The 18,390-nt window shown below is 35.1% G+C and overlaps 1 protein-coding gene across 1 annotated transcript in view; it reads left to right on the plus strand.

Annotated features, from left to right (window-relative positions):
- The first annotated feature begins 8,145 nt into the window (after positions 1–8,145).
- The window catches only part of LOC136836552 (uncharacterized), a 322,404-nt gene continuing 312,159 nt past the window's right edge, over positions 8,146–18,390 (plus strand). The window contains exon 1 of the mRNA XM_067100992.1: positions 8,146–8,189. The gene's annotated coding sequence lies outside the window, so the exon portion shown is untranslated. The remainder of the gene's footprint in view (positions 8,190–18,390) is intronic.

Raw genomic sequence — 18,390 nt, forward strand, 5'->3', positions numbered from 1 at the left:
ACCTATGTCATTATAACACTAAGAAAAACCACACCACTATCTGTGTCATTATAAAACTAAGAACAACCAAACTACCATCTGTGTCATTATAAAACTAAGAACATCACACTACCATCTGTGTAATTATAAAACTAAGAACAACCACACGACCACCTGTGTAATTATCAAACTAAGAACATCTCACTACCATCTATGTCATTATGAAACTAAGAACAATCACACTATCATCTGTGTTATTATAAAACTACAACATCACATTATGAAACTAAGAACATCACACCACCACCTGTGTAATTATAAAACTAAGGACATCACACTAACATCTGTATAATTATAAAACTAAGAACATCACACTACCATCTGTGTTATTATGAAAATAAAAATAACCAAACTACTACCTGTATCATTATAACACTTAAGAACAATCACACAACCATCTGTGTCATTACTAAGGACAATCACACTACCATCTGTATCATCATAAAACTAAGAACAACCACACTACCATCTGTGTCATTATAAAAGTAAGAACACATTACTATCGGTGTCATTATGAAACTAAGAAGAATCATACTACCATCTATGTCATTATGAAACTAAGAACAAACATACTACCACCAATGTCATGATAAAAGTAAGAAAATCACACTACCATCTGTCTCATTATGAAACTATGAACAATCACACTACCATCCATGTCATTATAAAACTAAGAACAATCACTGCAAACTGCATCATTATAAAAGTAAGAATATCACACTACCATCTGTCTCATTATAAAAACAAGAATAATCACGCTACCATCTGCATCATTGTAAAACTAAAAAACTTCACACTACCATCTGTGTCATCATGAAATTAAGAACAATGATACTATCATCTGTATCATTATAAAATAAGAACAACTACACTACCAACTGTGTCATTATAAAAGTAAGAACAGTCACACTACTATTTGTGTCATTATAAAACTAAGAACAACCACACTACCAGCTGTGTCATTATAAAAGTAAACCATCACACTACCATCTGTCTCATTATGAAACTAAGAACTATCACACTACCATCTGTGTCATTATAAAGCTAAGAACTTCACACTGCCATCTGTGTCATTATGAAGCTAAGAACAATCATACTACCATCTGTGTCATTATAAAACTAAGGACAACCACACCACCAACTGTGTCATTACAATAGTAAAAACATTCTCACTACCATCTGTGTCATTATAAAAATAAGAACAATCACACTTCTATCTGCATAATTATAAAAATAAGAACTATCACGCTACCATCTGTGTCATCATAAAACTAAGAATATCACACTGCCATCTGTCATTATAAAACTAAGAACATCACACTGCCATCTGTTGCATTATGAAACTAAGAACAATCACATTACCATCTGTATCATTGTAAAACTAAGAATAATCACTACCATCTGTGTTATACTATCAACCGTGTCATTATAAAACTAAGAATAACCAAACTACCACCTGTATCATTATAAAACTAAGAACAATCACACAACCATCTGTGTCATTACTAACTAAGAACAATCACACTCCCATCTGTGTCATTATAAAACTAAGAATAATCACACTGCCAACTGCATCATTATAAAAGTAAGAAAATCACACTACCATCTGTCTCATTATGAAACTAAGAATAATCACACTACCATCTGTGTTATTATAAAACTAAAAACTCTACACTACATCTGTGTAATTATGAAACTAAGAACAATGATACTATCATCTGTGCTATTATAAAACTAAGAACAACCACACTACCAACTGTGTCATTATGAAAGTAGACCATCGCATTACCATCTGTCTCATTATGAAACTAACAACAATCACGCTACCATCTGTGTCATTATGAAGCTAAGAACAATCATACTACCATCTTTGTCATTATAAATCTAAGAACAACCACATTTCTATCTGTATAATTATAAAACTAAGAACTATTACGCTACCATGTGCGTCATCATAAAACCAAGAATATCACACTGCCATCTGTCATTATAAAACTAAGAACATCACACAGCCATCTGTTGCATTATGAAACTAAGAACATTGTAAAACTAAGAATAACCAAACTACCACCTGTATCATTATAAAACTAAGAACAATCACACAACCATCTGTGTCATTACTAACTAAGAACAATCACACTACCATATGTCTCATTATGAAACTAAGAATAATCACACTACCATCTGTGTCATCATAAAACTAAAAAGTTTACACTACATCTGTGTAATTATGAAACTAAGAACAATGATACTATCATCTGTGCCATTATAAAACTAAGAACAGCCACACTACCAACTGTGTCATTATAAAAGTAGACCGTCACACTACCATCTGTCTCATTATGCAACTAAGAACAATCACACTACCATCTGTGTCATTATGAAGCTAAGAAAAACCATAATCCCATCTTTGTCATTATAAAACTAAGAACAACCACGCTACTATCTGTATCATTATGAAGCTAAGAACAATCACACTACCATCTGTGTCATCATAAAACTAAGAACATCACACTGCCATCTGTGGTATAATGAAACTAAGAATAATTCCACTACCATCAGTATCATTGTAAAACTAAGAATAATCACACTACCATCTGTGACATTATAAAATTAAGAACATCAAACTGCTATCTGTTTCACTGTAAAACTAAGAACAATCACACTACCAAATGTATAATTATGAAAGTAAGAACAATCACACTGCCATCGGTGTCATCATAAAACTAAGAACATCACACTGCCATCTTTCATGATAAAACTAAGAACATCACACTACCATCTGTCATTATAAAACTAAGAACATCACACTACCATCTGTGTCATTATAAAACTAAGAACATCACACTGCCATCTGTCATTATAAAACTAAGAACATCACACTGCCGTCTGTGGTATCATGAAACTAAGAACAATCACACACCATCTGTATCATTGTAAAACTAAGAATGATCACACTACTGTCTGTGACATTATAAAATTAAGAACATCAAACTGCCATCTGTGTCACTGTAAAACTAAGAATAATCACACTACTATATGCATAATTATGAAAGTAAGAACAATCACACTACCAACTCTGTCATTATAAAACTAAGAACATCACACTGCCATCTGTCATTATAAAACTAAGAACATCATACTGCCAACTGTGTCATTATAGAACTAATAACAATCACAGTACCAACTGTATCATTATGAAACAACCACACCATCATCTGTGTCATAATGAAACTAAAAATATTACTCTATCTACCTGTGTCAATATGAATCTAAGAACAGTCACACTACCATCTGTGTCATTATAAAACTAAGAACAACCACACTACATTCTGTGTCATAATGAAACTAAAAACATCACATTACCATCTGTGTTGTGATAGGAGTAAGAAAAATAACAATACCATCTGTTTCATTATAAACCTAAAATCATGACACTACCATCTGTGCCATTATAAAACTAAGAACATTCACACTACCATCTGTGTCATTATATAACTAAGAAGAAGCATGCTACCATCTGTCTTATTATGAAACTTAGAGCAACCATACTACCATCTATGTCATTATGAAACTAAGAACATCACACTACCACATGTGTCATTATGAAACTAAGAACAATCACACTACCATCTGTGTTATTGCGAAACTAAGAACAATCACACTACCATCTGTTATATTATAGAACTGAGAGGAACCAAACTACTATCTCTGTAATTATAAAACTAAGAACATCACACTACCACCTGTGTCATTATAAAAGTAAGAACATCATGTCACCACCTGTGTCATTATGAAACTAAGGACAATCAGACTACCATCTGTATCGTTATGAAACTAAGAACGTCACACTACCACCTGTCTCATTATTAAACTAAGAACAACCACACTTCCATCTGTTATATTATAGAACTAAGAGCAACCAAACTACCACCTCTGTCATTGTAAAACTAAGAACAGCACACCACCACCTATGTCATTATGAACCTAGAATGTTACACTACCACCTGTGTCATTATGAAACTAAGAGCAATCATACTACAACCTGTTTCATTATGAAACTAAGAACAATTACACTACTATCTGTGCCATTATGAAACTAAGAACAATCATACTATCACCTGTGTTGTTATGAAACTAAGAACAATAACACTAAAATCTGTGCCATTATGAAACTAAGAGTAATCATACTACCGTTTGTCATAATATAGAACTAAAAACAACCAAACTACCATCTCTGTCATGATAATACTAAGAGCATCACAGTACCACCTGTGTCATTATGAAACTAAGAGCAATCACACTACCAACTGTGTCATTATAAAACTAAGAACATCACAGTGCCAGCTGTGTTATTATGAAACTAAGGACAATTACTCTGCAATCTGTGTCATTATAAAACTAAGAACAATCACACTTCCAACTCTGTCATTATAAAACTAAGCCCAATCACACTATCATCTTCGTCATAATGAAACTGAAAACATAACGTTACAATCTGAGTCATTATAAAAGTAATAAGAATAAAACTACCATCTGTGTCATTGTAAAACTCAGATCATCACACTACCACATGTGTCATTATGCAACTTAGAACATCATACTACCATCTGTGTCACAATACTATATGTGTCATTATAAAACTAAGAACAATCACACTACCATCTTCGTCATAATGAAACTAAAAACATCACGTTACCATCCGTGTCATTATAAAAGTAATAGGAATAAAACTGCCATCTGTTTCATCATAAAACTAAGATAATCACACTACCACATGTGTCATTATGCAACTTAGAACATCATACTACTATCTGTCTCACAGCACCATATGTGTCATTATAAAACTAATAACAATCACACTACCATCTATCATTATAAAGTTAAGACCACACACACTACCATCTGTGACATTATAAAACAAAGAATATCACATTACCACCTGTTTCATTATGAAACTAAGAACATCATACTGCCACCTGTGTCATTATGAAACTAAGAACATCATACTACCACCTGTGTCATTATGAAACTGAGAACAATCACACTACCATCCGTGTAATTATAAAACTAAGAAAATTCACCCTACCACCTGTGGCATTATGAAACTAAGAACAATCACGCTACCATCTGTGTCATTATAAAACTAAGAACATCACACTACCATCAGTCATATTATAGAAAAAAGAACAACTAAACTACCATTTCTGTCATTATAAAACTTAGAACACCACAGTACCACCTGCGTCATTATGAAACTGAGAGCAATCACACTACCACCTGTGTCATTATGAAACTAAGAACAATCACACTACCATCTGTCATATTATAGAACAAAGAACAACCAAACTACCATTTCTGTCATTATAAAACTTGGAACATCACAGCATCACCTGTGTCATTATGAAACTAAGAACATCACACTACCACCTTTGTCATTATGAAACTAAGAACAATCACACTACCATCTCTGTCATTATAAAACTAAGAACATCATACTACCACCTGTGTCATTATGAAACGAAGAACAACCACACTACTATCTGTGTCATTATAAAACTAACAACAACCACACTACCACCTGTGTCATTATGAAACTAAAAACAGTCACACTACCATCTCTGTCATTATAAAACTAACAACAACCACACTACCACCTATGTCATTATAAAACTAGGAACATCTCAATACCACCTCTGTCATTATGAAATTAAGAACAACCACACTACCACCTATGTCATTATAAAACTAGGAACATCTCATTACCACCTCTGTCATTATGAAACTAAGAACAACCACACTGCCATCTCTGTCATTATAAAACTAAAATTTTCTGCTGTGAGCTTACCTTGAACAGTCACATTTCCGTGACCGTTGACGTTCTAAGCAAAAAATCGATTATTCCATGTATTTTCTAGCGCATGCATACCAAAGCATCTTTACTGTTATGCTCGTTTTTCCTTCACTTGAAGAACAGCTCAAACACTGTTGAAAAACTCTAGTTTCCCAAACTTTCTTAGTAAGCCTACTTTTTCTTCATAAGTCTTCTTATATGTTAAGAGTAAAACCTGCTACCTTATCACCAACATCCTTCCTAAGCTTATGATTTTAAAAATGTGTTGCTACTACCGACCTATTTTTCTTGCACAGAATGGCCTTCCCAACATTTTCAGTCCTGACATCTTAGACCTTTCAACACTGAGATTTGAGTTCTCAAAGCCTTTTCGCTACTAATCTTTGCCGAAATATCTGTTCTTAACTAAACTAAATGCCATCTAATATGGAGCTCCTTTTATGGTCTGTCACTTATCTCGCAGGTAATTATTTATGCCTCCTTCCATGCTCTGTGGGAGTTTAGAAATTACTGGCTTTTGAGTTTTTTACCAATTCACCTACAGTTTATGCAGGTTGCAAATCAAAACTTGTTGTCAATATTGAATGTTCACTAACAAAAAAGCAGTGAAAGTAATTCCACACTTAGTAGGCTATTTAAAACGTCCCATATCATATTCTGAACTTTAATATGTTCCTAGCAAGGTTACTAAAATGTCCAGGTTTATTATTCTCATTTTGCCTGATACCTTAATAGCATAACATCTGGACCACAGATTGCTTTAGAAAATGCACAGTTTAAGTTATATGCAATAGAAGAACAAAACATAATTAAAAGGCTCTGACACTCACCTAATACGCCATAAAAAAAAGAAAATATAATACTTTAAAGCTTTTCCAAGGAAAGAGAGAATGGGCTAACTAATAAGCATTTCTTATATTACATATTAACATTTTTCAATTAAAAAAACATGGTATGCAATTCAGCATAACTAAATGAATAGTCAGAAAACGAAAAAGATGGCAAATCTTTTTAAACACGTGCATGCATTGTTCTAAACTTGAAACGTAATTCAGAGCATAGTCACACTTGAGAATCCTACGGAGTTGCAAAAAAATGGAATTGCTGTGAACGCACACACACACACACACACACACACACACTCTCTCTCTCTCTCTCTCTCTCTCTCTCTCTCTCTCTCTCTCATAAACTGCTTCAAAGTAGGCTGTAGAAATCATGAGCAACAGTAACATTCTATTGCCAAACTCTTTGGTGTTTCTCATCTCACTTTGGTAATGCAGCTTTTATTATCTACTCTAATAAACTAGTCGCATCTCAGTTAACTGCAGTTTTCATAACAGTATATATATATCAAGACACTAAATATGTTCTTATATTTGGAGCCAAAAGCCCTATGAAACCAGAAACATTTAACGTTTTTTTAGGAAACGAAAAGGAGATCTTCATTGTTCTACCTCACACCTGCTCACTCAACAACAGCGAAATAGCAACTGTTTAACCGCTGTCATCAAAGGACCTTCTGTAGCACACATCCCCAGCGTCCTCCTCCTTCTCCTCCTCCTCCGCATCACTGTCAGTTTTGTCGCGAGCTGTTCCGAGTATTATCATGCACGCTAAGGTCTAGAGATATAGACTTGATGCTAGCTATATATTGTACAGCTCCGACTTCTCACATACTTGTTTTATAGTAAATCTTGACCTATACATCCTCTCCTTGCCTCATTCAAGCATAAAATTTGCTGAAAAATAACAAACATATTATGAATTATTGGACTCTTATCTTTTAAGGTACCGTGTACAATCATGGTCATTCCAACGCCAGAATATACAAACGGGTCATTCAAATTTTATCATGAAGCAGCTTTTTAGGGATGATTTTGATGAATCATCGCCTATCTCTCACATTTGCTTATAACAATTTACATCATTGAAGAAGTTACCACCTTTCCTGTCAAGAAAGGCGAGTAATATTAATGAGTGTTTTAAACAGGTAACAACCACTTCAAGCATGATCGCAGGGAGAGACAAAATAGGTGAATATAATTGTTTTAGTCAAAATTATTTATGCTTAGAAAGGAGAATGAGAGTTGAATAACTATACTCGTAATCACTGCAAAGCAAAACATATTTGGGTCAATCTATAGGCCTACGTGGGAGCCCGCCACGAAGCTTAGAAAGAAATAGTCGCTAATGCGGTTCTTCACAGTCACGAAAAAGAAGGAAGGATGGCTATCGCTACTGATATCACCCTCAGGCAATCAAAATTATCTTCAGTCTGCTCTTCGCTCAGCTTAAGGTAGGTAGCACAAAGATAAGTCAGTCTCAACAGGTGAATGGGGTCACAGCATGGAAGTTGTCTTTCAAGCATATGCAACAACGTACGCCAATCCGTACATGCGCTCCCAAAATACATACATTGCACATACAACAGTATGCACGCAAACAAACACAACACACAGCCGAAGGGCAAGGGCACAACGGGTTCATCAATCGGCTTTGGTATTTAACGAAAGCGCTGGTGGCCCATGCCAAGAGTGAATCTTCTTCAGAATAAATCACACAATTACCGCCTAGTTAAATTCCCATTTAAGATTGAAACTTGAAAGCAAACACATAATCTTAAATTTTTATTTGGTTATCACTATTTCTGTTAATAATAGACTTCTAATATGCTAATTTTCACGCAAGAAACCTCATTTTATGGAAATGAAGAGCGCGCTGAAGAGGTTTTCCCAATCTTATAACAAGTTACTCATACCTCAAAGCCTGTGATGTTCATTAGCAAGCACTCTTATCACAAAAGTGATAGAATCAGTGGCCCAGTTAAAGGGTAGCCTACAGAGAGCCTAGAAAGACCTAAAGATAAGCAACACATTTTAGTTCACACACTAATGTTAATCTCCTATGGCTAACTTATGTTTTTTTTTTTTTTCATCTTACCCACAATTCGGGAGGCAAACATGTTATCTTACCAATAAGATTTCAAAAATCGATGAGCGCTCTCCTATTCTTGGCTGTGGAAAACTCAGGAATGATGTCACTGAAGTTCAGTGATGCCATAACTTTATTTTCAAAACATTGCAGTGATAAAGGATTCAATTGAAGGCAAAAATTTACCCTAGTAATAGCATAAAGCCAAAGGACGAAGGTTTATTAAAAAGCCGAAAGCCTGCGGGACATGGGCTTAAGGCGTCATAGCTAAGCCTGCCGCTCGGGAATCATTAATTAACGTCGCAGATTTCGAAGGTAAGTATTTATTCATGTCAACTTACTGGTGAATCAATATATCCGTTTTCGCAAGAGAGATAACCTTTATAATATTATCTTAAAATTAAGACAACCCTCGCTCATCGTATGTCAAACTTCCGAAGAGAAAGCCTCAACCTGGACCGTTTACATGTAAATGTAAATACCTGCATACTAATATAAATGTATGCTTACTGAAGGCTTATTCTTGCCTTGGGAATGTTATGATATCGTTAATACGGTGAAGTACAACCAGAAAGCCGTTTGAAATAGCTTCTTTACCCTTCTCTGATGAAAAATGGTTATCTTCTACTTTTTGGTACTGGGATGCGCATTTTGTGTTACTGGTTTGTAGTTTGTAAATGAAGGAAACAACTGTAATTTCAATCCATTATTGGTTGTCCTATGGTAATAGTTGTGAGCGCCATATTTTCATAAAAAGAGAAAAGCTTCTCTTTGAAGTCCATATATAAGTTTAGAAGATTAAGTTTGATTTCATTACGCCATCGACCAACTTTTTAGATGTCAATGGTAGTAATGAAATAATATCTAAGCATGGTGAGATAAAAAAAAACTAGAGTTTAACCGACGAAGCTGTTTTCTATGATGTCTGCGGGGCTATTTTCTTATGTTTGTGGATTTCTCGTACTCGGATATCGGCATTTATAGATACACCCAAAAAATATTCCCTTTAGTCCTGGCTAAGCTCAAACAGTTCTCTCTCTCTCTCTCTCTCTCTCTCTCTCTCTCTCTCTCTCTCTCTCTCTTCTTCTCGTAACTAGGAAGGGGAGAGTGGCGCGTTCTTGAAATCCACTGTGCCTCTGTTCAGTTCGTTGACCGGAGCAGCGAATTGGGAATCTAGACGTTAGATTTATTGATTTTATATATATATATATATATATATATATATATATATATATATATATATATATATATATATATATATATAATGTATGTATATATATATGTAAATATATATATATATATATATATATATATATATATATATATATATATATATATATATAATCATAATCATAAATCAACTACAAACGTCCTTTAATATCCAATTCGCTCTACCTCTGAAATAATATATTTTCATATATGTTACCGAAGGGGAATTTTTAGTTGATAATAAGTACATAGCCGTCCCGTGGGCTCGAACCAGCGATGGTTCGAGCCCACGGGACGGCCTGCTGGAAATCTGCCAGAAAGGTTGAGTTCCCCAGAAAAACTGGCAAAAATAGGTTGCCAGAAGTCACCCGGATTTGGGAAAGATCCCAACATAGAAAACTGGGGACGACTGCCATTCTTGCAATGACAGTGACCTTTGGGAGGAGCAAGAAAATAAGCCCCCGAGGTCATATATGGCGAGAAACAGCGGCCATCGCTCTCAGGAGACCCCATCAGCAGACAGACACACTACTCCTTGCAATGGTCCCTTACTGAGCTGACCCCTCCACGTGGTCACCTTTCGACCACCCAGTCGCATTACCTGTGCATTTTCCCATTAAACTCACCCCTCCAGAACTGGTGAAGTTCTAGGAGGCCCCTCCATCGCTGCTCCGTTATAAGGTAAGGTCCTGACTAGAGATTTTTTCAACAACCATGTATCTTAAATCTCCAACTGCACTCTCATTTTCTTTTCTGAAGTGCGAGTTATCACAAAGACCTAACTCACTTAGCTCAGCGTGAATTTTAATGCAAGTATATTGTACCAGAATAGAGTTATCTTGGCACCCTCTGTGCAGCCCTTGATTTGCCCGAGATTGTTACAATTATCCTTGTGTAACTGCTGGCATTATCAAATTGCAGACGGTACATTGGCTGTGGAAACATCGACTTGTCTTGTGCTTCTTGCTGTGAAAAGGCCACTGCAATCAATTCTTCAGTATCCCTTTCAAGAGGATTAATCATAGACTATTCAAATTTTCATTCCTCAGTCTTCTGATTGATGTGTTTAATTGTAAATATATCCCATTTAAAGTAAACCTAAGTGTTTATCTGCAAGCTCCTTGTTGAAGTATGCCCCTCAGCCCAACTGTTTTTTTTCTTTTAAGTTTCCTGCCTGACCTAGCAATTAATATATATATATATATATATATATATATATATATATATATATATATATATATATATATATATATATATATATAAACATTTGGTGGGGGCATAAGGACACTTCTTTATGCCTTTCTAAGTAATTTATTCAGCTGCCGGCGTTTCAAGACGTTTAGTCCCATTTTCAAAGCTAAATAAGAAAAGAAACAGACATTAAAAAAAAGACTCGGAATAAGACATAATCAAAAGTTTTTTTATATATATATAACATAAAATTATAAGTACAGTAAAAAGGAAGAGTGTTTACCAAGTGGTGCTGAAGGCACAGACCGAGTGACACTCTGGGTCAGGTTCAGCTTTGGCGTAAACTCACGAGAGGTATGGAGATGTTGAGGTGGTCTGAGTAATTAGCTGGGGGACAAGTTGTTTAATAAAAAGTGATTCTAAAATTGGATGTTGTAGTTAATTCCGAATTTACATTTCTTTGCATGTTCATGGATGCAAGAGAATTCTGGGTTTGATAATTTAACACCCGTTCCGTAACTCATGCCTCGATGAGAATCCAATCTCACTTTTAACAACCTGCAGGTGGAGCCGACATATTTCCCCAGGTTACATCTGAGGCAATTAAATAGGTAAATAACTCCCGAGGTCATCAGAGGATGAAGATTCTTTATGTGTTTGAATAAGGATCTAATTGTCATCAGATTAAAAGGTATTAGCTTTAGGTCAATAGCTGGTAAAAAACTGTCTATTATCTGCCGCAATTCTCGATAGAAATTTTTATCAAGAATGAACGGACGCTTGCGTATAGTTGTAATTTAGGTACGGTTGGTATTTCACAATTTGGATGGAAAATATTTAGAAATTTGAAGAGATGTTTATGAAACAGTTTGGATGGAAATCACTTGTCAATAAAGTACCGATGGAGGTAGAGGATTTCGTTATGGAAATTGTTCTAGTCAGATGTTACACTGAAAACCCTGTGGATGAGGGTAGATAAAGAATTTAGTTTAAAATTATAAAAACAATGACTATAAAAATTAGAATCTAGGCCAGTGAAAGTCTTCTTTCTAAAAACCGTAGTATTAAAATGATCATCGTGTCTAAAAACAATTATATCTAGGAAAGGAAGTTTGTTTTCATTTTCGTACTCAGTCGTGAACTTAATATTTGTGTGCATATTATTGGCATACTTGAGAATTTATCAGCTTGATCTTTATTCCTAAACAGCAAAAAAGTATCATCTACATATCTACTATAGAAAAGAGGATGGTAAGCCAATGGGCATTCATCCAGCATGCGCTCCTCCAGGGAGCGCATGAAAATGTTGGCGAAGGTAGGACCCAAAGGGTATCCCATCGCCATACCATCGACCTGAATGTAGGCTTTACCATTAAAACCAAAAGCTGTGTCCAGCACAGCAAGCTCCAGCAGTTTTTTAAGATCTGTGATATTAAAATTGTTAAAAATGGTATCTGGGTTGGTAAAAATCCGGCTCAGAATAATCTCAATTGTTTCTTCAACAGGTATGTTAGTAAAGAGTGATTCGACATTCATACTAACCATAAGTAAACCTGAGTCTTGAGGTAAAATCCTTTCTTTAAAATTATCTGAACTCTTACAACTATTGGTGTTGGAGGTTAAGGGTGCTAAAAGTGGGACAAGGAATTTGGCAAGCGTGTAATTAGGAGTGTCATAGGATGTGAGGATGGGTCTCATTGGTACACCTTTATGAATTTTCGGTAGCCCATACATCACTCCATACGAAGCACCAGTACTTTACAATGAATCATAGGTATTTTCACTTATGATGTTTCGATCTTTCAAATATTTCAAAAACCGGTTTATGCGATCTTCAACTCTAAAAACCAGAATACTGAGGGTCACAATTCTCTTTAAATTTTGTTTCGTCTTCTAAAATATTTTCCATTTTCTTTATATATTCATGTTTATTTAGAATTATGATACCTTTTCCCTTATCTGGTTTAGTCATTGACAATTCCTCATGTTTACTAAGTTCTTTGAGAATGTTTAGGTTACTTTTAGAGAAGAATGGGGTCCATCTGGCGGTTAGATTTTTGTAAGTTAGGTTACTTTTAGAGAAGAATGGGGTCCATCTGGCGGTTAGATTTTTGTAAGTTTTCTGGGCTAACCCTTGTATTTGAGTGCGAAATTTAGGCACATCAGTATCGAGGCGGAGATTATGTAGTCTGGTAAATAATGATTCTAGAGAACCAAAAAATTGGTTATATGAAGGTTTAAAACATGGAAGACCGAAGTCCAAACCTGGTGAGAGTGGAAATTCCTCTCTTTTTGATAGTTTGTAATGAGACAGATTAAATACAATTCTGGTACTTCATATAGAGTGATGTATGGGCTACCAAAAATTCATAAAGAAGGTGTACCAATGAGACCCATTCTCACATTCTATGACACTCCTAATTACAAGCTTGCCAAATTCCTTGTCATACTTTTAGCACCCTTAACCACCAACACCAATAGTTGTAAGAGTTCAGATAATTTTAAAGAAAGGATTTTATCTCAGGACTCAGATTTATTTATGGTTAGTATGGATGTCGAATCACTCTTTACTAACATACCTGTTGAAGAAACAATTGAGATTATTCTGAGCCGGATTTTTACCAACCCAGATAACATTTTTAACAATTTTAATGTCACTGATTTTCAAAAACTGCTGGAGCTTGCTGTGCTGGACACAGCTTTTGGTTTTAATGGTAAAGCCTACATTCAGGTCGATGGTATGGCGATGGGACACTCTTTTGGTCCTACCTTCGCCAACATTTTCATGTGCTCCCTGGAGGAGCGCATGCTGGATGAATGCCCATTGGCTTACCATCCTCTTTTCTATATTAGATATGCCGATGATACCTTTTTGCTGTTTAGGAATAAAGATCAGTTTCTCGAATATGCCAGTAATATGCACACAAATATTAAGTTTACGACTGAGTACGAAAATGAAAACAAACTTCCTTTCCTAGACATAATGGTTTTCAGACACGATGATCATTTTAACACTACGGCTTTTAGAAAGAAAACTTTCGCTGGCCTAGATTCTAATTTTTATAGTCATTGTTTTTATAATTTTAAATTAAATTCCTTATCTACCCTTTTCAACAGGGCTTTCAGTATAACATCTGACTGGAACAATTTCCATAACGAAATCCTCTACCTCCATTCGTACATTATTGACAATTGTTTTCCATCCAAACTGTTTCATAAACATCTGTACAAATTTCTAAATAATATTTTCCATCCAAAATGTGAAATACCAACTATACCTAAATTACGACTATACGCAAGCGTCCCGTTCATTCATGATAAAAATTTCTATCGAGAATTGCGGCAGATAATAGTGTTTTACCAGCTCTTGACCTAAAGCTAATACCTTTTAATCCAATGACAATTAGATCCTTATTGAAACACAAAAAGAATCTTCATCCTCTGATGATCTCGGGAGTTATTTACCTATTTAATTGCTCCAGATGTAACCTGGGGAAATATGTCGGCTCCACCTGCAGATTGTTAAAAGTGAGATTGGATTCTCATCGAGGCATGAGCTACAGAAAGGGTGTTAAATTATCAAACCCAGAATTCTCTTGCATACATGAACATGCAAAGAAATGTAAATTCGAAATTAACTACAAAGATTTTAAAATCATAGGCCGAACTCCTAACGGCCAGCCACACGCAACTTTAGAATCACTTTTTATTAAACAACTTGTCAGCCAACTAAATACTCAGACCACCTCAACACCACACCTCTCGTGAGTTTACGTCGAAGTGAACCTGATCCAGAGTGTCACTCAGTCTGTGCCTTCAGCACCACTTGGTAAACACTCTTCCTTTTTACTGTACTTATAATTTTATATTATATATAAAAAACTTTTGATTATGTTATATTCCAAGTCTGTTTTTTAATGTCTGTTTCTTTTATTATGTAGCTTTGAAAATGGGACTAAGCGTCTTGAAACGTCAGCAGCTGAATAAAGTATTTATAAAGGAATAAAGATGTGTCCTCCTCACACCAAGTTGCTGTTTGCTGGATTGGTAGAACCCCCCCTCAAACTTCGCTATATATATATATAATCAGTAAGCTACAAACGTCCTTTAATATCCAATTCGCTCTACCTCGGAAATAATATATTTTCGTATATGTTACTGAAGGGAAATTTTTTTTTTTTTAGTTGATAATAAGTTTGTCGTCCCGTGGGCTCGAACCAGCGAAGGGCAAGAACTCAGGACGACGAACTTATTATCAACTAAAAAAAAAAAAAAAAAAAAAATTCCCCATCGGTAACATATATGAAAATATATTATTTCCGAGGTAGAGCGAATTGGATATTAAAGGACGTTTGTAGCTTACTGATTGTATATGAATCACGGTGATGTGATAAAAAGTCATAATATGGATGCGTGCGACAAACGCAATACACAGTCAACATTGCAGAGGTGGGTGGATATCGTCTCCAAATACAAACACCTGAGTTCGACGGGGGATTTGTACATGGGAGCCGATATCCACTTATACCTCACTTGCTGGCCGTGTGGGTTAATGCGTCCACTGGAGTCCTGAGGTCTTGTCCTTCGCTGGTTCGAGCCCACGGGACGACGAACTTATTATCAACTAAAAAAAAAAAAAAATTCCCCTTCGGTAACATATATGAAATTATATTATTTCCGAGGTAGGGCGAATTGGATATTAAAGGACCTTTATAGCTTACTGATTGTATATGAATCACGGTGATGTGATAAAAAGTCATAATATGGCTGCGTGCGACAAACGCAATACACAGTCAACATTGCAGAGGTGGGTGGATATCGTCTCCAAATACAAACACCTGAGTTTGACGGGGGATTTGTACATGGGAGCCGATATCCACTTATACCTCACTTGCTGGCCATGTGGGTTAATGCGTCCACTGTAGTCCTGATTTCTTGTCCTTCGCTGGTTCGAGCCCATGGGACGACGAACTTATTATCAACTAAAAAAAAAAAAAAAAATTCCCCTTTGGTAACATATATGAAAATATATTATTTCCGAGGTAGAGCGAATTGGATATTAAAGGACGTTTGTAGCTTACTGATTGTATATGAATCACGGTGATGTGATAAAAAGTCATATATATATATATACACACATATATATATGTAAATATATATACATATACATATAATACATATATATATATATATGTATGTGTATATATGTATGCATATATATATATATATATATAAATATGTATATATATATATATATATGTATATATATATATATATATATATATATATATATATAATATATATATATATATATATATATATATATATATATATATATATATATATATGTATGTGTTTGTGTATACTGTATGTGCATATGTATACATATATATATACATATACTGTATATATATAAATATATATACAGTATATATATACATACATATACATATATATATACATATATATACATACAGTATATATATACATACATATACATATATATACACATATACATATATATATATATATATATATAAATATATATATATATATATATATATATATATATATATATATATATATATATATATATATATATATATATATATATATATATATATATATATATACTGTATATGTTAACAACCCGAGTTCGAAGGGTCATCTTTATTGAGGTGTATCTGTTTTAAGAACAGAATCAAACATCTCACTTTTCTTGAGATGTCTTTGGTAGCCGTGGCTCTTTCCTTGGGTCAGCAGATCCCTTCTCCTTTGTCATGAGACACTCACTAAACCTATCCTTACACAAAGGCCTACTGAAATAAGGCACTGATATACAAAACTAGACTTTATTGACAAATTTAACGAGAGTAACTCAGCAAAAGCTATGGTCATGAAATGGTGTGATTCACATCCCCCATCAATGGAATTCAAAACTAGAGGAAATACTGTTTCACAAGCAAGTAAAATAACTATTTTATGCCAAGTCATCAAGCAAAGTAATAAGGTCATAAAGACCACAATAAAAGTCATACCGCATGTAAGAGTAAAAACACCACTTCCAAATATTTGTACCTCCCAGGACGATGTTCGAATTCCTGAAGAAAGAAATACATAACTCTATTAAAACCTGAAACTAATGAACATATTCAAGACAGAAAAAAATGCACAAATGGACAATTTCATTATGTAGATATCGTTCCGGTTCACTGCTTCTCAACCAGGGGTTTTCCCTCTAAAGTCTGGAAAAGATATCAATGTCACTGTGTGGTTTTACCTACTTCTATGGCCGTAAATAAAGTATTTTCATACTGGTGGTTTCCTTAAACACTACACCAGGCTAATACACATGTCTGCCACTAGAGATTGAAGCAGTCTTCCTGTGAGAGTCACTGTTCCTCTCATAAGTAACACATGAGAGATCGCACATACCCCACCAGAAATCTGGGCACTTCTGGTGCATTAGTTCAACGTTCTGTCATGCTGTTTCCATCCCAATCAAAAGTTCAGTAAGGGCCAACTCCAAAATCATAGCAAACATATGCACTAGATACGGAAATTATATGTCTCGTAACACATATGTTATTCCAATAACAGTTCGTTATGCAACGCAACACTTGAAATCTTTCATTCTTGGTGGTCCAACTACGCTGAACGGCCTGCGACTGCGCAAGCCCATGGTTTCCTTCGTGTCCTGAATTCCTGGCGATCCAGCTATGCTGAATGGCTTGCAACTACACAAGCCCATGTTGAATGCGCCGCTCATGAATCCTTTGCGCCCAACAGATGTCTCCCAGCAATGACGGCGATTTGTAGACGTCCTGCCCGACATCTCTCCAAAACCCTGGATCATTTCACGAAAGTGCGGGCGTGGAAACCTGCAGGCGTACCGTAGATGGCTCCCATATCTAACTTGTATAAATTGAGGTTCATAGAAGACATTCCATACAGCTCTGCTGAGAGGAAGTGGTGTACAGCGTAAGTCGGTCATATCAACAGTCAATTAAAAAAGGTAACTAGTCTACTCACTATGCTATATTATTACTGAATTATTAAAACTACTAGGGCAAAGGTCATATGTTAAAAATGTGAAACAATTCCAAGTTGCTAGCTGGAACTTCCACAATCAACCCACTATCAGTTACACTGACTCTAAGATACTA

The sequence above is a fragment of the Macrobrachium rosenbergii genome, chromosome 56 (assembly GCF_040412425.1).
Source record: "Macrobrachium rosenbergii isolate ZJJX-2024 chromosome 56, ASM4041242v1, whole genome shotgun sequence".
NCBI lineage: Eukaryota > Metazoa > Arthropoda > Malacostraca > Decapoda > Palaemonidae > Macrobrachium > Macrobrachium rosenbergii.